Source organism: Pinus tabuliformis, chromosome 8 (genome assembly GCF_031772625.1).
Source record: "Pinus tabuliformis cultivar Carrire ecotype Pingquan chromosome 8, CPIR1, whole genome shotgun sequence".
Taxonomy (NCBI): Eukaryota; Viridiplantae; Streptophyta; class Pinopsida; order Pinales; family Pinaceae; genus Pinus; species Pinus tabuliformis.
The window spans coordinates 434,960,476-434,987,570 of record NC_142294.1 but is presented as its reverse complement, the minus strand read 5'-3'; positions in this window follow the sequence as shown (position 1 = coordinate 434,987,570).

Sequence of the window (27,095 nt, the reverse complement as noted above, 5' to 3'; positions counted from 1 at the left end):
AAATTTGATGCCCAACAACCAATGAAAGTATGCCATGTCACCACCCCTTGGGGTTTTAGCCCAGAAACTAGGATCATCAGCTTCAAACTTGAATATCTCTCAAACCAGGAAGCCTCACATGGCATGCCACATACCACCGGAAATATCTATCTGTAGAGAATCCATTAGGAATGATCTTTGGGGTAAACTTATTGATTTTTCACTTCAAAATAATCTAGAACGTTTGGGTTATATCTATTGGCCAGGGGACCAAAGCATAGATCTTAGGGCTTTCAACCATCCAATATTGGATCTTACAACTTTATGTAATACAAAAAAATATAAGTGTTCATTAACTATTTGACATCAATGAGGGGTGTTTAGGCAAAGTAAAACTCCAAGGTTGACATCAATGATAACACCATCCAACAAATGTTTCCCAAGTGATCCAAGAATCATCTAATATCCAATTAAAATTATCAAATAATGGGTAAATTCCATTCTTTGAATGCCATGATCTAGTTGGGAGGAGAAAAGAGTTAAGAATTAGAGGAAGGTCGCTGAGAATACTATCCTTCAAAATGTTTACTAGTCTTCCATTCCCAAGGATCCAAGAGAGTTAGGATTGTACAAATGGGGTTGTTGCCAGAATTAATATCCATATTTTTGAGCCTCCTATTCTTATGGGGGGGTTATCTAAACTTATTTTTCTTGGTCATGATAGGTACTTCATTTTCAAGGCCTACTTCCACAAATTGTTCTTGTCTGAAATTAACTACCAAAGTAATTTTTCTCCAAATTCTAGATTCATCATTAATGGATACTTCAATCCAAGGATTCCATGGGATATTGGGGCTTTAATGTTATCACATTTGACTAACTAAAATATTTTGGAAATTATTTTCCACCATGCCATAGAAATTTTTTGAGTTCTTGAGTTATCCCTCTTCTTATTCTTTCAGATGCTAAAGTTGTTGAGAATTGGAAGAGAGGAAGGGATGATGATACTACATTTACAATAACTAGATGACCTATCGGATTTAACCATTAAGCTCCAAATTTTTCCACCTTCTATTTAAAATTTTCCAGGACTGGTTTGCATGGAGGGAGAGGAAAGGGTTTGAGGGTGATGGGAATTCTGAAGTATATAAATGAGGACCAATTCTCCTAAGGTGATATCTACAAGATTCACTATTATGTTGCTTGTATTATAGTTCTTGTTTTCCATGTGATATGGATACTTTTCTCTTTTTTACTAACCCGCTTGATGATAAAGTGAATTCTTCTAAAACATCATTAAATTTGGCTACTATAATTTCCAATGACCTCCCCCGAGAAGAAAGTATCATATGAAATTAATCACATTGGTTAATATTTTTTAGTCCTCTTGTTATGAAAAGGCCCATAAGATTTCCCAACCTTTTTCTATGAAATTTTACCATTAAAATATATATATTTGGAGAAATAGAGGATCCCTACTTAAGACCACTTGAGACCTTGAGTAATCCCTTTGATTTTCCATTCATCATGGGGGAGATCCATGGGGATCTTTTACATGCTAGTATAAAGTCTATTAACTTTGGACTAAAACCAAATCTAGACATAACAACAAATAGAAAATTATTTCTAACTTTTTCAATTACAATAGTCATATCTAACTTAATAATCATTCCTTTTTACTTTCTATTTCTACTTGAGTAGATGGTTGTCTGAACCAAAATGATATTTTCCAAAACTTGTCACTTCTAAACAAATCCCTCTTAGTTTTCTAAGATTAGTTTATGAGAATAAATTTTGTCTTATTTGCTATGATTTTGGAAGTTATCTTATAGGATACGTTGCATAAAGGTATGGATCTAAGTTTGTTAAAAGGGGGGGGGGGGGGGGATTTGATTGTTTTGGGATGAGGTCCAGAAAAGAGGAATTTATGCCTCCCCCCATTTTATCCAATTTATGAATAAAGGAAGTCATTATTGTCAACCACCTTCATTATGTTCCAACATACCTTATGGAATTGAGTAGAGTCGCCATCTAGGCCTAGTACCTTGGAAGATGCAAAGGATGATAGCACCTCCTAAGTTTCCTAGATTTTGGGTGAGAGAAATTATTATTTAGTTTCTTCATGGATGACTGTTTGTCAGATGTTTTCTAGAATTTTCTCTTGCACCCTTCATCTTCTTCTGACTTATTCAAGTATAAAGAAGAAAAGTGCTTGAAATACTAAGTAGATATATACTTGAAATTATTCTTGCATATTGCTTGGCTAGCTTGTTGATGGAAGAACCTCAAGTTTCTATCTCCTGCCTTTAGCTGGCACAAAATCCTATATTTAAGTCTCCAAGTTTCTTCTTATCCCCTTAAATATTTTTGTATATTTTGGAAGATATTTTTTTCCTGTAGAAGAGATTCATGAGAGACTAAATGGAGTTTCATTTTTCCTTGTGGTTCTTTTAGATTTTGTTTTAGAGAGATTATCAACTAGGAATTTTCCTTTCCTTTCTTTCTGACACATTCCTTTATAATATTTTTAATTTATTTATTTATTTATTTTTGGATCCCATACAAAAATTGGGGATCCTTAAACTAATTGATTCCATTCATGAGAGACAATATCGAAAAATTCAGGGCCTTCAGCCCAAATTGGATTATACATAAAAGGGAATTGGTGAATAGTTCTCTAGAGGTGAGATAGATAGAGAAAGTGGATGATGATTTGAGCCTCCCCAAGGAAAAAGTTGAGAGAGTGCAGAGACAATGATGTTTATTAGAAAGATTTGGAGTAAAAGTGAATATAACCTTTCCAGAATATTCCCTTTTCCAAGACACATGTCGGTTCATGTTTATTTCCCTTTTTTGGCTTTGGATCATAAAGGTCAAGGGAAGAAATTAAATCTTCCATCTTTTCCATGAAAGGATATCTATCTTTGGAGAATCCCTTCTTCTCCTAAGGGTGAATTGTAGTGTTCAAGGCCCTTGAAAAGATGTGATTTTCTTCCCACTCTATTTCTTTAACATTCAAAAGTGAATTCCAGCATTATGTCTTATCTTAATAAGAGTTAGGCATATAAACATTAATGAAATTGTAGACTTTTCATATTTAGATGTGTAGTTTAATAACTAACCAATGACTTGAATAATGATCTTATATAAATTTAATTGAATTGAGGACCATATTATGAATATTCCTCCTAATGCTCCCCTTGCACTGATTGATCTTGTCTTCCTTGAATTCCATGATTTGTTTCCTTTTTAGATGGTATTTTTTTCCTCCATTTTTGTCTCCTGTGATAGAATTATTTATGCATTTTCCATATAAATTAAATTTCTTATTGCTATCAATTTCTCCTCACTCTACAAGGCTCTACAATTCCATGAGATTGCCTTCATAATTTTCTATTAGCTTTTGAGGATCCCCCTACATGGAGGGTTGGACGCCCTGTATCTTAATTCTTCTATGTTATTATTAAATATTCCTTCAATGGTATGTTGGGTACCCATGCCTTTATCTTTATATGCTTGCACTTATCTTCTTTCTTTGTTGGGATTTATTCCTAGATTCTTCACTAATCTTCTAGCTCTTGAGTCTTTGACTGCCTTTTCTTCTGAAAAATCTTCAACCAATTAAAATTTTGGGAAGACTAATCTAGAGAAACGAGGAAGGAAAGAGGATCCCCTATGTGATGGGGTTTAAATTTTTTTAGAACTAGATGGAATTATGGCTTGGGAAGGAATAAGCACATCTTCTACTGAAAGAGGAAGGACATCTTTCAAAGGGGGGATTTTATCATTACTCTCATTTGAAGAAAAATGCATTTCAATATGTACTATCTTATTCATTTGAGAAAGTGAGTAAAATTTATTTCCAGATAGGGGTTGTGTAACACACCCCCTAGTATCCTTAGCCCTCACTAAGGGTAGAAGGAGGTAGTTCAAATTATGGAAATGGGGTCTAAATTTTTGCCTTTGCTTGCGGCTATCTAAAACATAAAATGGATGACACCATTGTGTTCATTTCATCAAGAAATTTACAATGATATAATATTTTTCCTATTCTGACCTCTGAATCAAAAGATATCTCCATTTAAAATTTATCCATTCAATTAGCACCACTTCACCAACTTGCCATGTGGCACCCACATGGGTATCCCATTCAACCACCTCACCACCACATGGTAGTGTTGCCTTTGCTTCTAACCTGTTTATACTAGCCACAGATAACCCCACTATATGGAAAGTGTGACCCAACCCTTAACACATATGCACCATAGGAGAGGTATTATGAATGCAGGTCCCTCAAAGGCCACTTCACCTGAGATACAAACCTTTCATAAATAAATCATGTCGCCCCTTATTGTTTCTTTCGAGGCTAACCTTTCAAAGATTATGTGGAGCCTTAGAGGTCCCCTCTAATTGTTTCCTCATACTATTCACAGCATAATCACGTGCTCAGGCCCACTCCCACCATGGCATCCTAGAGGTCAAATCTCAAGATTTACTCACACAGTCCCTCGCTATTTATTTTAAGGAAAAAATAGTGGGCTACATGGAGCTTGCCACGCCCTGCCATCATGCCTACCAACACCTCAACATAGCTAATATAACCTTAGGGTCACACTTTATTCCACCTATTCTTGTGTGCTCAACTATGCCACATCACCCCAGGGATAAAACCCCAACGGGGATTGTACCTGGATGCTTGAGAAATCATTGGGGACAAATTTCTAGGTAATGTGACCAACCATGCTGGGAGTGGGTATCGTTTGACCCTCTAAGGCATGGAAAAATAAAAATTTCCATGTTATATTTATTTCAAAGTTTCCTCCACTGTGATATAAAAACCACTTGTCAACCAAATCCACCTTCCGAGTCATATCAAAAATAAAATCTCGGAGGTTAATCTTGGAGCTCTCCTCAAAATGTTTGGGGTACCAACCTTAGGCATTATCTAATGGCCATGATTTCTCACTCATCAACAACCTAAATCTCTCTTTCCTAAGTGTTTTTTCGATGCACCCAGTCACATGACTTATGGGGCTCTGGCCTTCTAAGCTCCTATAGGTCCTGAGCTCCAGCTTGCGACACTTGTAATATGAATGGTTTGAAAACCATTCCTTTCCTACAGGATCAATCACGATGGTTTTATGTGCATGGGTCTATTTATGCTTAGCGCCCAACACTTAAAGCATCGAGGCTCAACTCTTCTTGATCACTATGCACAATAGCTTGAATCTGGTGGTTTTGATAAGAGTCTAGGATTGAATCCAAAGCTTGACCTCATGTGCTTAAACTTTTAAAAGGCCCTCGACATACCGCCTGCGAAACCACATATTAATTGTATATATGTGAATATTTACGAGAGTTCTGTTGGGTTGTGTTATATTCTTTCCACGAATAGCCCACATAGTTAACTGGGGGGTTAGAAGGGGGTTGGAGCCCCCCTTCGTTGCGCCGATTGCGTAGCGGGGGGAGTCATAGGGGGTTTGAGGGGTGCAGGTAATGCCACTCTATGGGGTCCAGCAGACCTACCTATGGTTTTGTGCATGATTTTTTCACATGGTTTTGGACACGATGGTTTTCATTCCATGGTTTTGGACGCGATGGTTTTCGGTCCATGGTATTGGATGCTTCGGCATGTATAAATATGTATTGTAACATTCAAAGGAACATAATGAAAAATCAAGTTGGTAGTCCCGATTTTGCGGTCCACGGGAAAATCTTTGTGTATATGTGTTATGCTCTTGCATTGTTTATTTTATGTGTTTTAGAATTCGTATGCAGGTAATTTTTGTACGGGTTTAAAACCTACATTTGGTATCAGAGTTGTTTTGGCTACAAGGGGATGCATTTTTTGCTGAGGGGTTTCGCTCAGGCCTGTGGTAGACCCTTTTCAGTGGGTGATCTGCGAGATCGATTCTGGTGGTGAAAGAAGATGGCGAGCAGTGGAAAGATAGAGATCGAGAAATTTAATGGTCAGAGTTTTGAGTTGTGGAAACTCAAGATGGAGGATCTGTTGGTGGATAAAGATCAGTGTATCATGGTAGATCTGGGTACTAAACCAACGGGAGTGTCTGATAAAGAATGGAAGAAGTTGGATCGGAAGGCAAAGAGCACAATACGATTATGTGCCTTAGATTCAGTATTGTTGAACGTATTAAGGGAAGCTACAGTGAAGGCTTTGTGGGACAAGTTAGGGACTTTGTACCAATCTAAGTCTCCAGTGAATAAACAGTTCCTACGGAAAAAGCTGTATAACCTGAGGATGAAAGATGGAGACTCAGTGACAGAGAATCTAAATGCGTTTAATACTGTGGTAAGTCAGTTATCGTCTGTTGATATCAAAATTTCAGATGAAGATAAATGTATTAGTTTGTTGTGTTCTCTACCAGATTCATGGGATAGTTTGGTTATTGCAATAGGTAGCAATGCAACTGCCTTGCAATTTGATGAAATAATCTCATCCTTGCTTATGGAGGGATGAGATGGAAAAATATGGAGAGCCATAGTGGTGATGCCTTGTTTATATGATAACGGTCCTAGAACAGAAACAAAAATAAGTCATTGAGTGGGAGATCTAAATCTAGAGGGTGATCTAAATCTCCAGGAAAACCTGTAAAGGTGGTGTGCTAGAAATGCGGAAAGGAAGCACACTACATAAGGGACTGTAAATCTAAATCTCCTGACAAAGGAAAGGGATCTGATGATGCTCCTTTTGCAGAGGTGAAAACCACCTCAGATGAAGGTGGGGATGTGTACTTGGCTTCTTCAAGTACACATGTAGATCATGAGGCATAATTGATTGACTCAAGTGCATCCTTTCACTTCACTCCCCATAGAGAGTGGTTTTGCGAGTATGAGAAATATAATGGTGGTGATGTCTTCTTAGGGGATGATAAGAAGGCTAGAATCATTGGTCATGGAAAAGTAAAGTTGAAGTTGCAAGGTGGAAGGGTTAGAACACTTCCAGGTGTCCTACATATTCCTACATTGGCCAAAAATCTGATTTTTGTATGCAAGTTGGATGATGCAGGTGTAAAAATAATGTTCGAGAAGGATACCTGCAAGATGGTTCGGGGAGCACTGGTAGGGAGTTCAGATTGGAACTTTGTACAAGCTGCAAGGTAGCACTGTTGTTGATGGGTGCAACAATTAAGTGGTTCCTGAAAGTGGAGTAGAAAATCTAGTGGTCTCTGGAGAGAAGACCATGTTGTGGCATCGAAGGCTTGGACATATTGGAGAGAAGGGCCTTTGAATACTTCATGGTAAAGGTATGGTAGAAGGTATGAGAAATAGCTCTCTGGATTTTTATTTCTATGAAAATTGTGTATATGGGAAGAAGAATCGGGTGAGTTTCCCCTCTGGAGGTAAGAGGGTGAAACATATATTAGAGCTTGTGCACAGTGATGTGTTTGGACCTATGAAGGTTCCATCACTGGGTAAGTCTGTGTACTATGTATCATTTATAGATGACTTCTCAAGGAATACATGGATATATTTCCTTAAGAAGAAACCTGAAGTCTTTGATAGGTTTAAAGAATTTAAGGCTCTGGTGGAAAACCAGACAGAGAAGAAGATAAAGGTGCTGAGAACAGATAACGGTGGAGATTTTTGCAGTAAGGAATTTGAAGAATTCTATAAGAAGTGTGGTATAGCACGACAGAAGACTACTCCATATACACCTCAGCAAAATGGAGCTATAGAAAGAATGAACAAGATGTTAATGGAAAGGGCAAGAAGCATGCTCATTGGTGTTGTGTTAGGAAAAGAATTCTGGGTAGAGGCGATGGAGACAACATGTTACCTGGTCAACAGATCACCTTCATCAGCGTTGGAGGATAAGACTCCACAAGAGGTATAGACTGGTAAGAAACCCTCTCTTTCACATCTGAGGGTATTTGGATGTGATGCATATGTACATGTTCCAAAGGGGAAACAAACCAAGTTAGATAGTAAATCTGAAAGGTGCATCTTTATTAGGTATAAAGATGGTTTAAAGGGTTATAAGCTTTGGAACCCAATAACAAGGAAGGTTGTGCACAACCGAGATGTGGTGTTCAGAGAGGTGAAAGATGTTATTAAACATGAAGTCTAACCAAAGGAACCTGAGAAGATAGAGTTTGAACTAAAGGAGGAAGAATCAGACTCTACAGCAGAGGAGGAATCAAAAGATGAAGAGCCACAAACTCCGGGTTTGAGAAGATCAATTTGAGAAAGAAGGCAGCCAGAAAGGTATAGTCCATCTGCTTTCTATTCAAAATTTTCTTTATCTATTACTGATGATGATCCCATAATTGTGAAGGAAGCAGTAGATTCAGAGGATGGAAAACTCTACAAAGAGGCCATGGTTGATGAAATGGCATCTTTGCACAAAAATGAGGCTTGGGATCTGGTGGAGTTGCTGGCTGGAAGGAAACCCATTGGCAGCAAATGGTTGTTCAAGAAGAAGACAAATGCAGAAGGAAAGGTGGAGAAGTACAAAGCTCGGTTGGTAGCAAAAGGTTATTACCAGGTGCCGGGAATTGATTTTGGTGATATTTTTTCTCCTTTTGCCAAGGTAACTTCTAGTAGATTACTTTTATCTATTGTTGCTTCTTTTGATTTTGAGGTAGAACAGATGGACGTGAATACAACATTTCTTCACGAGGATCTGGAAGAGGATATCTACATGAAGCAACCTGAAGGCTTTGCGGTGAAGGGTAAGAAAGAATTGGTATGCAAATTAAAGAAATCTCTGTATGGGTTAAAACAATCACCAAGGATGTGGTATCATAAAATTGATACATTTATACAGGGACTTGGCTTCACCAGAAGCAAAGCAGATCACCTGGTGTATTTTAAATTAATTGGTGACCGTGTTATTTATCTGGTCTTGTATGTGGATGATATGTTACTAGTTGGAAATGACAAAGAAATTATCCAGGATTTGAAGACCCATTTGTCCTCCCAATTCGACATGAAATATCTTGGTGCTACAAACTATATTTTGGGCATGGAAATTAAAAGAGATCAGACAAAGAGGAAGCTCTGGTTAAACCAGAGGAAGTATGTCGGGACAATATTACAGAGGTTTAATATGTAGCATAGTAAACCAATGAAGGTTCCTATTCCTGTAGGTGTAAAGTTATCTGCTGAACAGTGTCCCAAGACACAAGAAGAGGAAGAGGACATGTCCCGTGTTCCATATGCAAGTGCAGTTGGTAGCCTGATGTATGCAATGGTCTATACTAGACTAGACATTGTACATGTAGTGGGAGTATTGAGCAGGTTTATGTCAAAACCAGGGGAGGAGCTCTAGATAGCAGTGAAGCAGGTTTTCAGGTATTTGCGTGGCACTAGTGATTATGGTTTGTGCTACCAAGGAAGACCAAGATTGGATAGAGTGTTGGATATTCGTGGCTTTGTTGATGTAGACTAGGCTGGAGATCTGGATCAGAGAAGATCTACAAGTGGGTATGTGTTTAACCTATTTGGAGGTGTAGCCAGTTGGATGAGTAAGAAACAATCTGTAGTGGCACTATCAACTACAGAGGTAGAATACATGGCAGCCACTCATGCAAGCAAGGAAGAAGTTCGGTTGCAAAGATTGTGTTCAAATATGGGGTTAGTACAGGGAGCTATAAGGATAGACTATGACATCCAAAGTGAAATTTTCTTGGCAAAGAACCCTGCATATCATTCAAAGACAAAGCACATTGATGTTTAGTATCACTTTGTGAGGGATATGATAGAAGACAAAAAGGTGTTGCTGGTAAAGGTGGACACTTTGAAGAATACTGCAAATGCATTGACAAAATCTGTGAGCTCTGAGAAGTTCTCTTGGTGTAGAGAAACAATGGGCATTGCAGGGTTGGATAAATGACTAAGCTCTTGTGGCCCCCTGTGGAAAGAAAACAACAAGTGGGAGAATGTTGGGTTGTGTTATATTCTTTCCACGACTAGCACACATAGTTAACCGGGGGGTTAGAAGGGGGGCGGAGCCTCCCCTTCGTTGCGCCGATTGCATAGTGGGGGAGTCACAGGGGGTTTGAGGGGTGCAGGTAACCCGACTCTATGGGGTCTAGGGAAGCACCCTGGAAAATTTTGGTTTTGGACCCTATGTTAGGTTGGGCGGACCTACCTATGGTTTTGTGCATGATTTTCGCACATAGTTTTGGACGCGATGGTTTTGAATCCATGGTTTTGGATGCAATGGTTTTCGGTCCATGATATTGGATGCTTCAGCATGTATAAATATGTATTGTAACATTGAAAGGAGCATAATGAAAAATCAAGTTGGTAGTCCCGATTTTGGGATCTAGGGGAAAATCTCTGTGTATATGTGTTTTATGTGTTATTCTCTCACATTGTTTATTTTATGTGTTTTAGAATTCATATGCAGGTAATTTCTGTATGAGGTTAAAACCTACAAGTTCTATCTCTCTCGAGCTTAAATACACCTCAGCCTAACTGAGTTTTACACATTTACATGGTTGGTATAGGGAAATATATCAACACGATAGCCAACGATTTCAAAAATTTCAATGCAAGTAATTGGTCATAGAAAAAGATTACCCATCCTTCCTAAGTCCAAAAACTTAGGGCAATTTCAAGTCCGTAAACATAGAGAAAATGAACCATTCCTTTAAAATATTTTCATAGGACAATGTCATTCCTCATTGATGTACTACATGACACTCCTTAGTATTTACATGTCATTGATTCAACACAATGACCAAAAATATGATAATTTTATACATAGAGACATAACAATATACTTATCTGATAAATATATGGAAATTAAGAGTGGGACTCTAACTCTCCACACAACCATAGATAAGCTACAACGACTATTACTTGTAGTTGTCACCCCTGAGCTAGATTCTAGTGCTTGAGATGGAGTGCTTCTAAGGGGAAACTTCAATGAATATAAAAAAATTGAAACAAGATGTCACGAGACCACTCCGACTTCACTCACTAGCCACATGAGCTTCCACTCAGTCTCTTTTGATTCTTTAGATAAAATCAACATACATACAAGGATATCATAGTACAAAGAATTTTCAGCTCACTTTAGGAGTAGAGATTCCATGTCAAGGGAAGGTTCATTAGTGGATAAGTTATTGATGGGTAAGGAGATCACCTCTCCAAGTGGTTCATCAATGATTCAAGAACTAGAACTTTAGCCCCAAGGAAACTCTTGATGGTTCATCAACCCTTACAAACACTTGAGTGTCTCTTCCCAATCCAGTAGGTTCATTAATCCACAAGCTTCTTATGGGTTCTTCAGCCTTATAGGAAAACCACTACTCTCTCTATAATGATTTCACCTAGCAAGCCTCTGTTTGGTTTTGTCAGTTGATTTAATCCCTTCAGATCTCGATTATATCAAAATATGATTGTTGTTTTCTCTGCATTTTCCAATGTTCTTCTCCACTTTGTGTGTGCTCTCTTCCACAGTCTCCACGCGTAATAGATTCTGAGAGTGTTTTCCCCTTTTCCTCTGTTGCGTATGTGTATATGTATGGGAGTGTTTTCCATTCCAAACAAATGAACCATATGTCTTCTTCCTAGATCCATGCTAATCAACCTCTCTGGGCAACTCAACCCATGTTACCTTTAAGTTTTAGTCCTTTCCTTGCTTGTTATTGAAGCTAAATGACATATGGGTCCTTCTTTTCCTATTATAGTTAATTTATGGCACAAAAATCGCATTTAAAAACACTCATCCAACCAAGAATTTAAAACAAACCATCCTCAAACAATCTCCTTCCCCATGAAATGTGGAAGTTGTGTTCGTTTCTCTTATCCTTTTAATTAACTACAGTTTATTTACAAAAATATTAACTAGGGGATGTCCCAAGTTGAAGTTTTGGAATGTTAGGATTAGGGGATGGATGATCTTGCATAGAGGCCAATGAATTGGGGTGGGGAGTTCAAAGGAGGCTCCTAAGGGATTTTTTCCTTATGATTGTTAGATCGTTTCCTTTTGGGTTGTTTCCATTGTTCTTCTCATTTTGGTTTCCTGATTTTTTAGGGAACCTTGGGTAGTTCCTTCCTAAATTACCATACTCATGGCAGGTTTTGCATTTGAATAGGAATTGGTCATAATATCCTAGTTGAGTGAAAATCTAGTTATCTAGAGAGAATTGAATAGCTTTCGGAAGCCTTTTTTCTACGTCTACTTCTACATAGATTCAAACAAAGGAAAACATTCCTTATTTACATTCTACCTTGTATATGCACTTTCTAAGGGCATATCTAATGTTATTTATGGTTTCTTTGTTCTAGAAGTGGATGGGGAGATGTGGAGGCTTAATTTAGATGAAGACAACTGATGGAATGTCATTCTCTGATTTGAAGTCAAGAACCAGTGGTTCAGATAAAGCCCTTGATCTCCAAGAAAATGTTGACCACTTTTAAATATCCAGTTTTTGTATTGATTTTCTTTAAACATAAATGTGAAAAATCATTTTTCATGGAATTATATAGATATCTTACATTTAAGTAGTGGTTTCCAATATTTCTCCACCTAGCTTGTGATTTTTCATTATCCTTATACTTATATGACCATCCTCTCAACTTGACACACTTTGTGATTGATACTTTCCTTAGCCATGTACCACCACACTCTGAATAATTTGATTGACACATTCTGCAAAATACTTTGTGAGCATCCATGATCCCACACTCTAGAATTTTAAAATACTCAGATCTGTCCATCCACCAGGCCAATACAAACCATTCGCAATAGAAGCATCCCTCTAAAGCCAACATTTGGCTATGATACCACATGTAGAAAAATAACTAGAGTAAAAAAAATATTTACCACGAGAGATATTAAAATTAACCAAAAACAATACACAAATATGAAAACATTGTAAAAACAATATTTATCCTGGGAAAACCCCAACTTTGGCAGAAAACCCAACCTAATGATATTTCATTAGCCTTGCCCAAGACACTAGCCAACTCATCCAAGTGAGCCTTCAATGCTCACCTCCTATCCTTACATTACGATAAAGTCTTCCCAACCTTTTATATGCTCCATTACATGCAATACTATGGGAAGAAAACCATGGGTAAACAATACCAAGTGCCCAAAACCTCCACTGTTAGGCTTGGTAAACTTTAACTCTATTCTTGAATTAAGTTAACCTAAAAAGGTAGGGGGAGGATATTAAGAAGGAATATCATTGTCATAATGGGAACAATACATTCATGTTCAATAGGTTGATGACCACATTGCCATTTAATCTACAACCATGTTGTTCATGAACATGTGAAATTTGAAAATGTTTAAATCTCATAATATGAAGGTATTCGATATGGTGAAATGAAACATTTAATGTTAGAGAACTAATGCTATATTTAATTCTAGCATTTTATTACTTGGAAAAAATACTAATACTAATCAAATGTATGTTTTTGACTTAAGAAAATAGTGCACAACGTGGTGCAATGCCTCTAGAAGAAACCAAATAAGATCTCAAATGTAAAATTTTGGTTAAAATGAAATACCTATAGAAAAAAGTGAATGACTTTTTTAAAACTTATATAAACTAATATAAGAGGATCAATTTTTTTTGTATGAAATTAATAGAAAAATACTAACTAATTACTATACTCCCTGCCACCCAAATATAGTGACCAATAAAATGATTATAATATAATAAAATCTTAAACATATTATCTTACTTTTAAATAGCAATATTAATAAAAACTTAATGTAATGCCACCTCCCACATTTACCCACTTTCACTGGTCTTTCGGGGTAAACATGAGTGGAGGGACACTATGACATGACTCAACTCCCTAAGTATAGTTAAGGAAGTGGAATCGACAAAACCCAACTTTACGAACCTTCCTCAGGAGCTATAGGACCCCTGGGAGCCAAACAACCACTCCAGATTCCATAACCCTGAGTTAACTTTCCTTTTTAGTGATCTAGACTCCCAGTAGCTTGCAAAACAAGGCAAGGAAACAATTGTAAGCATCCAGTCGCAAGGATAACCATGCTTCCTAGTGACTATAGTCTAAACCACCCAATTCTATGCATGCAACCCCGAGATCTAAGACTCTTTTTCAAGGCTAATCCAAGCCTCTACTCAAAACTTGATAGAACTTCCAGAAATGATAAATGATGTAACATCATCTCTCATATCTACCCACTTTCACTAGCTTGACTAGGGTAAACATGATTTGAGGTATACTACATGAATCAACATCGTAGGTCACCTTAAGGAAGTGGAATCGACAAACCGAAACCTTACTGAGCTTCCTCATGAGCTACAAGACCCACGAGAGCTAAACCACCCCTCCAGGTGCCCTAACCCTGATTCAAATTTCTTTTTCACTAAAAAAACTCCCAATCACATGCACAAGCCTGCATCCATGTGATTTTAGGCCTCCATTCACTCCCATAATCTTGTAAGGGAGAAACTGCAATCTTTTTTAGCTAGATCTATGCCTTCTACTACAAGATTTGAGCCACTTTTTTAGGGGTAGTCTATAGACAACTAGTAAGAAATTGATGAGACTTTCCAAGATAATAAATGACACCAAGATAAATCATCTAACAGAAAACTTGATCAAACCTAACCAAGCCTAACAATGATAGACATTTCGTCAAACACATGATGAACATGAAATCTACTGGTCATGAATGCATATCTAAACATAGAGATCTAAAAATTATCTCAAGTTTACCAAGAAGGACTAATTCCTTGTCACAATAGCTTCCATAATACCAATTAGGTCATGCATTCATTAACCAGTCATTTATCAACTAAACATGATAAGATCCATAACTTAGATTTGTCATAAAACAATGCTTATAACCAACATATAACTAGGTAATAAACTATGATAGAACAACCATTAAATACACATAATAAAAAGTGTATTTACTCATAAGATACAAGAGAAAATTATCTCTTACTGACATATGAAAAATCCAATCAAGTCACGAACTTCCACATACCACCTGACCATAGATTGGGCTAAACCAAATAATTCTTTCATCCAATCACCCCCATGCCATATTCCAAGAATTAATGTGGAATCTCATGGGATAAAACAATCCATAAAAAAACAAGGGAATCCAAAGGTTCAACCACCTCCAACATCCCACTATTGTGACCTCACCTAAAACTGGTCCCAAGATCACATAACCAAACCAAGCTTGGATGCCTTATAGTTCCTTCACCATCCCTTGAGGAATTTTCTTATCTCTACCACCCTGTTGAGGGATTCCTAGAGAAAACGATCTCCACCCCCAATCCTTGTGCTTTTTCTGAGACCACCTCACCCAGATGCAAAAGCTTCTAGAAATCCAAATCTCAACTAAGAATGAATCCCATCACACCATGGCTATTTGAAAATGGAAAGGCAAGGCTGTAACTAATTTCGAAACGAAGCAAAACCCATGCTAATGACAACCAATAAACTAAATACACACATGCATATACCATGCATGCCAAAACCAGCTAGGAAATCATACATGCAACCTATTACCTACAAGTATTCATGTTGAAGCTACTTGATCGAACCTTTCCTTGCTTGATTCTTTCTTTCCTTGGCTTTTCTTGTCCTTCCTTTACTTTCCTTTTCCTTCCTTTGCTTACTTTCTTTCCTTCTCCTCCTGGTGCTCTTCTCCTCTTTGAGACCAATTCCAAACAAAACTCATAAAAGGCCGTGAACTAATCCTTAGAATCCTTTTTTTTATTGAGGCCTCTATTTTCTTCAATTTCCATTATTTTCCTTCAATTCCTCCTCACATGCAACCTATGACCTTTCACCTCCCTTTTCTCCTATTTTCCTTCATTTTCATAAAGTAAATACCAATAATGCCTTTTTTACTTTTCAAATCCTTTTCCATTTCCTTTGCCAAATTCCCTTAGCCATAATAAACAACAAGTGATGCCCACTAGGATGCTTTGCCCAACATTAAGCTAGGAATATGTGTCCCATGACCTTGGTCTTATTTTACCTTTATTAAACTTTATTACATGAAATTTTAACCCAGGGTTGTTACAGACCCCTCCCCCTTAGGGGAACACCGTCCTCGGTGTTCTCTAACACCTACAACTAGCGATACCACTGAAAAACAAAATATACTACCCTTAGAGATTTATAACTTAGCTCGTTGCAATATTTACAATGAACAACTTGTTGAAAAAATTCCAATCATATTGTGTACTGGAGCTTTATAACACATCTCATTATAGTATTTACAATAATGACCACATATACTTATGCACATTTTCTTCAACCAGCAAATAATAATACTATCTATGGAGAATTATAAATCCATCTCGATACAATATTTACAGTAAAATATAGATATAAAAGGATAATATGCTTGCATCCACAACAAGGGAATCCAGAGGCTCATACTTCCACCCTCAAATGTAGTACTAGGATTCGCCTCCTTCCGAGGAAGTCCATAATCCAATCCCAAAGTCAAAGCTGGATCCAATGTCCAGCACCATAATCCATGCACTACCTATTATCTCATTGAACAATTACCGGCTCTTTGTTCTAGGGCACACTCCCAATGTGCACCGGATTCCATCTGTAAATGCTAATGACCAAAACAAATCCATCCCTTAGCATCATGATCTCTAATGAAGAGCCCCTCGAGAAATCAGGTCACCCCCTTCCATGCAGTTACTCACCTTTCAGGTTCCTTGGAATCCCCTTTCCCTGGAAATCCATCCCTTGGAAAGGCTTCCTCACATCAGAAGATAAAAAACCAAGGCATATCTCTACCTTAAAAGCATCATACTGGTCATAGCATGCTCGTGGAAATCAATGGACAATATTGGGTACCAGTGTCCGACAATGGCCTTGCTCCTAAAGTGATTTACCAATATATTATTTCTTGTTCCAATCCCTTTTGTCATTGCTGCTAATTACTGCAATTATTTTCAACCACCTTAAACATCGCATTTCCATGATTTCCTGTACTAAGCACATAATTCGATTAGACTGAAAAGGAATTGAAATAAATTAAAATCATACCTCATCGGTTGTCGTTCAATAAGGTAGCCTTGAAATTCTCTTTACTTCTTATCACAATAAGTCAAACTAGCTCTTTGATCAAATCATCATGTATAAACATATCACATCTGGTTAGCTCAACCCTCAACCATCATAAATCAGAACCATATATCACATGCTTAATTAAAACTGAAATAAAATATTGATACTTAACTTTCAAATGGTTCTTCACCTTTTCCTTTGTTCTTTATCCTTTCTATACGCACATTGAATCAGTGTCCAAACCTAGAAAGCACCCAGTGCCTTCTCTTTAAGAAACAAGGGAATCCAGAGACTAAACCACCTCAACTAGTTCAATATCAGCAACAAGGGTATCCCGAGACTAAACCGCCTCAACCCTTAATATCAATCAATAAGGGAATCTAAAGACTAAACAACCTCAACCCTTAGTAGCAACAATAAGGGCCCAAAGAGTCCCATACCTGTTTTTCCCATCACACTGTACAGTACATACACATACACAGTGTACAACACAACAAATACACCAACACTTCGTGTACAACATGACACATACACCTACACCCAGTGTACAACACAACACATACACCTACACCTTGTGTAAAACACAATACATATACGTACACACTGTACCATACCACGAATACACAATATAAAACGACTGTTTGAAGCCTAACCAAGAATGTATCCCATCACACCATGGCTTTCTGGAAATGGCAAGGAAACGTTGAAACCACTGTCAAACCCGACAAAACCCATGCCAACGACAAGAGATGAACCAAATACAAGCATGCATGTACCATGCATGCCAAAACAAGATAGGAGATCATACATGCAACCTGTTACCTGAAAGTATTCCCACTGAATCCGCTTGATCCAACTTTCCCTCGCTTGATCCTTCTTTCCTTTATTTTCTTGTCCTTCCTTTACTTTCATTGTCCTTCCATTTCTTGGTTGATTTATTTATCCTCTTGGTGCTATTTTCCTCTTTGAAACCAATTCCAAAAATCAACTACAAAAGCCTAACTAGCCAAACGCTATGAATTGATCCTGAGAAGCCTTTTTATTATTGAGGCCTCTATTTTCTTCATTTTCTTTAATTTTCCTTTTATTTCCCTCTAATGCAATTCTATCACATTTCACCTCCCTTTTCTCCTATTTTCCTTTATTTTCATAAATAAATGCCAATAATTGCCACTTTGCCTTTACAAAGCCTTTGCCAATGCCTTTGTGAATTTCCTTGTCCATAATAAACCAAATGAATGCCCACTAGGATGTTTTGCCCAACATTCAACTTGGAACACGTTTCCCATGACCTTGGTCTTATTTTTGAATTTATTAACTTTGTTACATGAAATTTTAACCCTAGGATGTTACACTTAGACAAAGTATCCTACTTTTAAATAACAATATTAATAAAAGGTTCATTTAGTGTTTGATACTAAACTTGAGTTCAATAAAGAGTTTTAAAATCATTTTATATAAATTAGAAGTTGTTAAATAATATATTATATTATTTATATTGTAATTTTGAATACTTTGTTACAATTATCCAAAATCACAATTTACACATCTACCATAAAACACATAGAACTTCAACAATTGTTGACCTTTATCATGCCACGCTCCATAGTGCTAAGTTTTGTCTAATGACCTTCTTATAACAACAACTTTGTATAACAAGATATATATATATATATATATATATAGATATATATATATATATATATATATATATATATATATATATATATATATATATATATATATATATATATTCTTTGGACAACTCTTCCCATATATGATGGAATGGATAAAGTAAATGACTAATGTGGAAGTGAAAAAGTTGCACTTGTATGAAAAAAGTTGTACATTGAGCACTTTGAGATATTTAGGTCTTGCGTATTCATTAACTTTGCTTTTTAACTTCTATTCTTCATCACTATTTTTGATTGCACACAAATCATTTTTTATCTAGATTGGATCATTATATTGTTTATCATCCATCTCGATGCATTCACAGTGGAAAAAGTCGAGGAATCAACTCATGTGACCATTTTTACTCGCAGAACCCAGTTTGGCGAGTCGGTGTCTAAAACGTTCCAGGAGTATTTTAAGGCATCAAACAACATTTTATGGGGTAAAAATTTGCCGAATTTAGTGTCGTGTATCTTCATGCTATTCTACACACAAATATATTTTCAAAGATGCAAGAAGTGTGTCATTCAGAGTCCGTATGCAAAATTTGTGCCACTCAGAAGTTGATCTTCTTGTTTTTACACCTATAATTTAGGAGGATGCCACATCATCCCCTATTATTCTTGGAAAATGGGCTAGCCACATTTTTATGATATAAAATACTCTAGAAGAGTCTATATTGTAACTATAGTTAAGAGTCGATGTAGTCAAACTTAACCACTAGTAGGCTAACAAGTTGTGTTATAAGTGGGTCACTAGGAAGAAGAGACATTCCATTCTTTCGAGAGAATTTTGTTCCATATTTGAGCAAATATAGCCAAGAGGGATAGGAGGTAGATCACACAGGGAGTAATTGTGTATTGTAGCAGCCCACGGGCTACATGCCTTACTTCTTTGTACTTGCAGTCATATTTACAAAAAAAAAAAAAGGAGCGAAGCAACCTCAACTTCCAGCTGGGTTTTCTCCCGAAAGGGTTTCCCAAGCATATTATGCGTCTTATGTGTGTGTGTAAGCTTATTTTTTTGTTCTCAATTTTTCTACATATTTTCCATTCACATGGAGGCACTAATTACAACTAAATCTACAGATCTTAAAGTTTAATAAAATTGTAATAATGTAGAATCTCAATTTGTTAATATAATTTATCAGATTTTTTGTGACGAAGTGTCCAGTAGAATATCCATGATAATTTACAAATCAATTTTAGATCAACTCCTTTCAATATTTATAATATTTCAAACTATTTATGATTGCAGACCAATCACTAAGATCATTGGTGAGATAGTGTAGTAAGACCAATTGTAGTTATTGTACAATAAATATGTCTAGTCGTTTTTTACTTTAATAAGTGACCGACATCACAATTTTAATAATATTTTTTTATTAAATTTGGCTCGGAAAAAAATAGCATAAAAACACTTCGACACCATCAAGGATTTGACAACTCCAACATAGATATATTAGAGTTAGCTGATTTGATAGCTCGAAGATATATATATATATATATATATATATATATATATATATATATATATATATATATATATATATAGATGAAGGATAGGTGTCGGTACAAGTAGGTTTGGACTTAGAATATGCCTTTGAATATTATAATGTTTAGAAAGCTTGCTTGGAAGGTTTGAATCCTCACATGGGAAAACTTGTACAAAAGAGGATATGTTGGTCCACACTCATGTTTCCTTTGTAGGGATGTTATGGAAAATTCCCCCCTTCAATGTGGCCGATTTTTCCTTTGTAGGGATGCGATGGAAAATGTTCCCCTTATTTTCCTTTAGTTTCCTTTTTCCATTGCAATATGGGGTTGATTTTTATAGAGATATCACTTAAATCAGGGATGTAATTTTTTTCTTTGGATGAGTGCTTTAAGTGGTGGATCAGTCGGTGAAGTGCACACAAGACCATTATGTTCCTTATTATATGGGAGTTCTTGCGAGCTAGAAATTCACTGATATTTGATGGATGTCCTTTAAAAAATGGAAGCATTTGTAACATGATATCTGCTCATTTTAGCGAAAATACAGAGAAGTAATATAGAGTTAAACTGCCTAGAACTTCGGCTTTAGATCAAAATGTTGTCTTTCTAGTTGGTTACTTTGATGGTGCGGATCAACAAGGATAATGCAATTGTGGTGTTGTTATTAAGGTAAGTCAACATGACCAAATTCATTACTAATGGTTCAGTGGGTGTGGTACAAACACCATAGCATAGATGCTCACTTTATGAGGTCTACTATACAATGCAAAGAGACTAAATATGGAGAAGATTTTTATTTTTGGTGATGCGAGGATAATTAGAGACTAGACAAATGGATGGGAACATCTTTCTTCCCCCTCACTAATTAATTGGATGGGTCGAATTGAGCTTCTAAGAACCTCTTTTCTCTACATTTCTTTTGATCATGTATTTAGGAAATGCAATTCCATGGAAGATGTTGTCTCAAAGAGGGCTCTTTCTAGAGGATCGAGGTGATGGGTTGAATTGAGCTTCTAAGAACCTCTTTTCTCTACATTTCTTTTTATCATGTATTCAGGAAATGAAATTCCATGGAAGATGTTGTCTCAAAGAGGGCTCTTTCTGCAGGATCGAGGTTTTTTCACTATAGAGTTTATTGTAAAGGTGTGATAGAAGAAGAGGGTACTTATCTAGTGGTTTGATGTTTTTTCATCCCCTTGGTGGGATGTGTGTTTTCGAAAGTATTAATTTTTGTTTACGGTGTGTTGACAAATTGAGTAATGAGTAGAAAAGGTGTGGTTTAATATGTTTTTGGGCACAATACATGCTAGTTACTTTTTATATTATATAAGTATATTAGGGGGTAATCTTTTTCCATTTTGTAGAGGTATTGGGAAATTTGGTAGGCACCTCATAGAAGTTTATTTGTTATTCAAGTCATGATGAAGTTCTTTAAGGATTTTTTTGCTATGTGTGAGATATCTTTTAATATGTATGATAACCAAAGCTTTTTCTTTCCTTAAAATAAAAAATTGTTTATTTGGTGGATCGAGTGAATGCAAAAGATATTATTAATATTATTTGAAGAAAATAATTTAATAATATATTTATTTAACTTGAATTTTTTGTGTGAGTGCTTTTTTATGATTAAAAAAATAAGTTTTGTGTGCTTTTGACATTAAAATATTTTTAGCCAAAATTAGTGAATAGTATGCTTTTTATGATATAGCAATAACCACAAGATAACTAAATTATCACCACTTAGCCACAAGTTATATGCCTTGATGACCTTATGGTTTTAATTGAAGGTGACATAGTTATAGATCCTAATTCAATGTTATATGTATGAAGTGACAAATTATAATTTAATTATGGTTTTATTTTTAGTCTTTATCTGTTTTTGTTGCCATTCAGTGGAGCTAATGTCATTTATGAAGATTTAGTGAACTTGCTCTTGAATGATTTAAAAGTTGTAAGGGGAATAGGTTCCCAAAAAATTATAAGGGAAATGCATTAATCAATTTAAAAGTTCTTCAACGCAAATAAACCAAATCAAAATATTAAAATTTTAAATATAAAGATGAATCTAGTCCATAGATGTTATCCAGAACTACATTATATTGCCATGAGATCAATTTCAAATGTTTAAGAAAGAGAAATGATATACTTTGTACCACTAGATGACAATGATTTGGAGTTTTAATTGAAAAAGGCTTCATTTAATGTAATAAATGTTGCATGTCACAGAGTTCTCTCGATATGACATGCAACCATAAGCATTAGATGTCACATTTGATAGTTATTTCAATCATACTCCAGAATATAATTAAACTACCTACACATTTAATATGTCAACCCAAGACTTAAATTCGCATAAAATATCATGTATTATATATATAAATTATAGCTCTTATGCACTAGTTTAATAGTTCAAGAAGAAAGTTGCATTGCTAAATTATATTCACACCATGACGAATTAAATGGAACTCGACCTAAGAAAATGAAATGGAAATCACATTTTTTAAATTTAACAAATTTTTAACCATTAAGAAATTAGGCTGAGTTCAAATTGATATGAACATTGTTTTCATTGAAAATACTATGAAATCAATTAATTTATATCGTCACAATGAACTCTATGAACTGAAAAATAGAAAAGAAAAGAATTAGCAACACTGTTATTATGTTTGAGTCGGCCTTTTCTAGACAAAATAAAACTTCTTGGAAACTAAGTCCAAAACACTAAAATATTCAGACACGATTTACATAATGTAATATTTTGATCTGTCAGATAACGTATTAGATCGAGTTACCATCATGATTATGTATGATTGTTTAATCTGGTATACTCAGATGCATTAGTAGAACCTATGTCGTTGGATACTAGGTATCATGAATCACTTGTCACAGCATTGTAGAATCATTTTTAATACAACTAAAACTTTGGGATCCTACCATTGCAACTTACAAATGGAACAAAATTTTATTACCGGTAGTGTCCACGCTATTATTAATTAGAGGCGTTAAAATGGTAATATCTCATTTAAATGGAGAATCAACTGAAGTCTATGCATAAAAGACTTCAATAGTTAAGGAAGTGAATCGATTTTATAAAGGTTACATTTAAGATTTAACTAAGTTTGATATTTTTATTTTTATGTTAGGGTTGTCGAATTTATTTGGATGGTAGATTTTGAAAATATTTCAAAATTCAGTTTATAATAAAAATATTTCAAAATTCAGTTTATAATAGTTTATTTAGTTTTAAATGAGGGGTAGTCTCTTTGAACAAGTTTTTATATTAAAGCCACAACACAATTTACAATATATACAATGGTCGGATGCTCGTGTCAAATGACGGCAGCCCAACATGTAACAGTGGGTTGAACCCCCCTGATGCGGGTGACACAGGTGTCATTAATGGCTCTCATGCCTGATGCGGGTGACACAGGTGTCATTAATGGCTCTCATGCCAACTGTTATTAACGAGTACTGCATGCTGCAAAGCAGCGGGGCTCAGACCTTCACCTTAAGTAAAGAGGATAGACAACATTTCGACAGAGATGGCGGCGTCTGGGCATTTATGGTTTACTCTGTTTGAAGCACGGCAAGGATGGTTATATTCAATACCTTCCGGCTCTTCCCTCTCATGGTGTGCTTCAATTCTTCTTGCTCTGAGTTCTGGTCCTCGAAGGTTCCGGGAGGTAAGAGGGTCTTCATTTTCAGAGGCGCGCTTCGCAGGTTTCAGGCACGTCTCAGGGGTAAGCGGCTCTCTCATCCTTCTCAAACCCGCTCAGTGTGTATTTCCTGTTCTTTGGCTCAAGCATTTTGTCTCTCAATTGCTCTCTTTGTTGTTTCTGTTGTTTCTGTGGCCATTCATTCGCTCCTCTGCCAAGGTGGAAGGAGGAGACCCAGAGGGCATCATGGTGATGGCTCTCGGCCTACAGCCAGCAGCTCTGAGAACCCTGAACATTCACCCGCCAATCTCCCTCCCTCTCATGCAAATGTGCAACCCTCTAGCCCTGCTCGTAGGCCTATCCCGAATAGTGCTTTTCAAACCACCCATTTTAAATTCCAAAGCAACCTCAATAGACCTCTAATTTCTGCCCATATCACCATAATTCTCTCGGAAGAAGAAAACCAGATCCATCCTCTAGCCTGTATCGCTCCGGAGCCCTCTCAGAGCAGCGAGCAGCAATTGGCCATGGGTAGCCCGGAGAAAGATCTGGTTGATCAACCAGGCCATATTGACAGCCCAAGAATCACTCTGCCCCATGTAGAAAATTTCCCTGTTGTGGGGGATGGAACTCTGAATGATTCTAATCACCCAATTTCGATCCCAAAGGACGATAAGGCCGGCAATGAAGTTCTGTGTTTGGTTAGTGACTGTCCAGCAGAAGAGAAGACTCCTGGCGGGGACAAGGAAGCCTAAGGCCACGCGGCACGGTTTTGTCTCTTTTTTCTTTTTGTTTGTCAAGTAGATGAACGCTTCCAGGTTTCATTGAAGACACACATGGCTCAATTCCATCGGCTTGACGATTTTGGTCATTTCCAGGGCAGTGGCAACGTTTTTACAGTCAGACTCGCAATGGATACTCGCTTCCATGTTCTCATGCACAATATTCTTATCTACTGGTCCTTCTCTGATATGTTCTTCTGTCATGTAGTTTTTTGTAGCACTTATGCTCAGAATCCTACCATTCTGAGGCGAACTTGCTGTCTAGAGAGCCCTCATGAATCTTCTGAGGCCTCGATTACTTGTAAAATTATTTTTATTTTAAGTTAATAGATATTAGTCTTTGCCGCGAAAAAAAAAAAAAAAAACAGTGAGTTGAACCCCGGAATTTTTTTGGACCTAGCAGACTAGCTTGACAGGGAAACCTCACTGAGGATGATGTGTATGATTTAATTGAGGAAGCATCAATACATTACATGTTTTCGAATTAACACAATAATAATGTAGTGTAGAGTTATCAAGTGAAATGCAAAATATTTAACCAAGAAGTCGGATTACTGGTAGGTGCATCACCAGCTTGTTTTAGCATGGATGACAAAGTTTTCATAAATGTCTCTTACTGTGTTATTCCTAGATTAGAGTCCTTATCGATGGAAGGGTTGTGGATAATGCAACAGATTATCCTATATCGAATGGTCCAACTCGTGCTGAGCAATAAGTGTTATAGTTACGCTTTCTTTGATTCTACATATTACTATGGTATACTGCTTGCCATGCTCAGTGAGCCATCACATAATCTGGAACAACTCACGAACGTAACCAGGAATATCCTCAACCCTAAATCGAGAATAGGTCGTAATTGGAGATGGTTTACATGTAACGAAGATGATATTTAACATACCATCGTTGATCACTCAATGTGATGAAAATCTAAATATGATATCAGCGAGTTGAATTCCCGAACGTTTTCTCTTGGGGTGAGCGTTAGACATTGTAATAGAAACGAAACAAAAATATATAATACATAGAAATCTATGGTAAACATTTAATTATTCATGATATTACGCAACATACTGTTAGATCAATAGGTTATAGTTATATCAATTGTTAAACAGTACCTCAATTTCAATTTCAAGAGTAATTATAGATTTTAGTTATATAAAAAGTATTACTAATTAAATTGACATACCAATTTGTTTATTGGTTAAATATGTTTAAATAAAAGTTAAATAGACAATTGGTTAGTATACCTAGGTGATATCATAAACAATTGGTAAGATTTTGTATAAGCAAATCATATAGAAACAAAAGCCATGTTTGAATTTTAGAGATAATGCATAAAAGCCATGTTTGAATTTTAGAGATCATGCATAAAAGCCATGTTTGAATTTTAGAGATAATGCATAAAATTTGTTATAGGCATAAATAAATGAAGAGTTCATATTTTTAATTTTTTGGTTAATATATTAAGTGGTATTATTTTATTGTCTGAAATCAATTTTAAAGAAGGTAATAGAATAATATTTTGTCTATGTATTATCAAGTTGTTTTAAGAGTTATTAGGCTGCAGTTCAGTTTGTCATCATTAATATTATAGGTTAATTTTATTTTTTTTCCAGAATAATTCATTTGGGTTTACAATAATTTAATGAGATTTTTTTTTTTGAAACAAGCTCTTATAAATTATCTATTATTAAAATTGCATTAATTTTATCAAAATTTTATAAAGATAAGATTAATTTGAATTAAAATCTATAAAAATATCTCCAGTAATTATTTTTAAAATTAAAATCTAGAATATTTTCTAGCCATGGTTTTTTAATATCCATTTAAATTAATAATTCATCATGGCAGAATAGATTATTAGATCATTATATGTACCCTCCTTAATTATATATATAGGAAGTAATTTTTATCATTTAAAGTTCCATTTTGTAAGAGAGATTCTAATTCTAAAGTCAAAATAATATGAATAAGCATGTCTTTCATGGAGATTATTCCAGAAATAAAGTGCTTGATCATAATCTCTGGTTCCATAATATCCCAAACAAGCTTCTAATTCTACCCACAAAGAATCTTCCTCATTAATATTGCCAAAAAGATAAAACTAATATCTAGTTGTAAGGCACCAAATAATATGGAACTGAAATCTTAGGTCTATTCATTGTGTTCTGAAACTTCCTAAAGAAAGTAATGTTGAAACCATTCTAAATTTTAGGAGATAAAACTTCCCATCTCTATTGAAAACTAATTAAAAATCATGATTGTACTAACTTGGAGATTTATAAAAATATGCAAGTGTAGTCCTTTGAGATTTCCTTATATAATTAGTGAGACAATGTTGCCTTAGAAAATTCTTATTATAGCAAAGGGAGGAATGCTACATTCACCTCTTGCCCACAAATTTGCATAATGTCCAACAACTCTTATCTAAACTCATTTCTAGTGCCATTAAACTTGGTGTACTGAAATAGAGGATGATGCCCATTTCT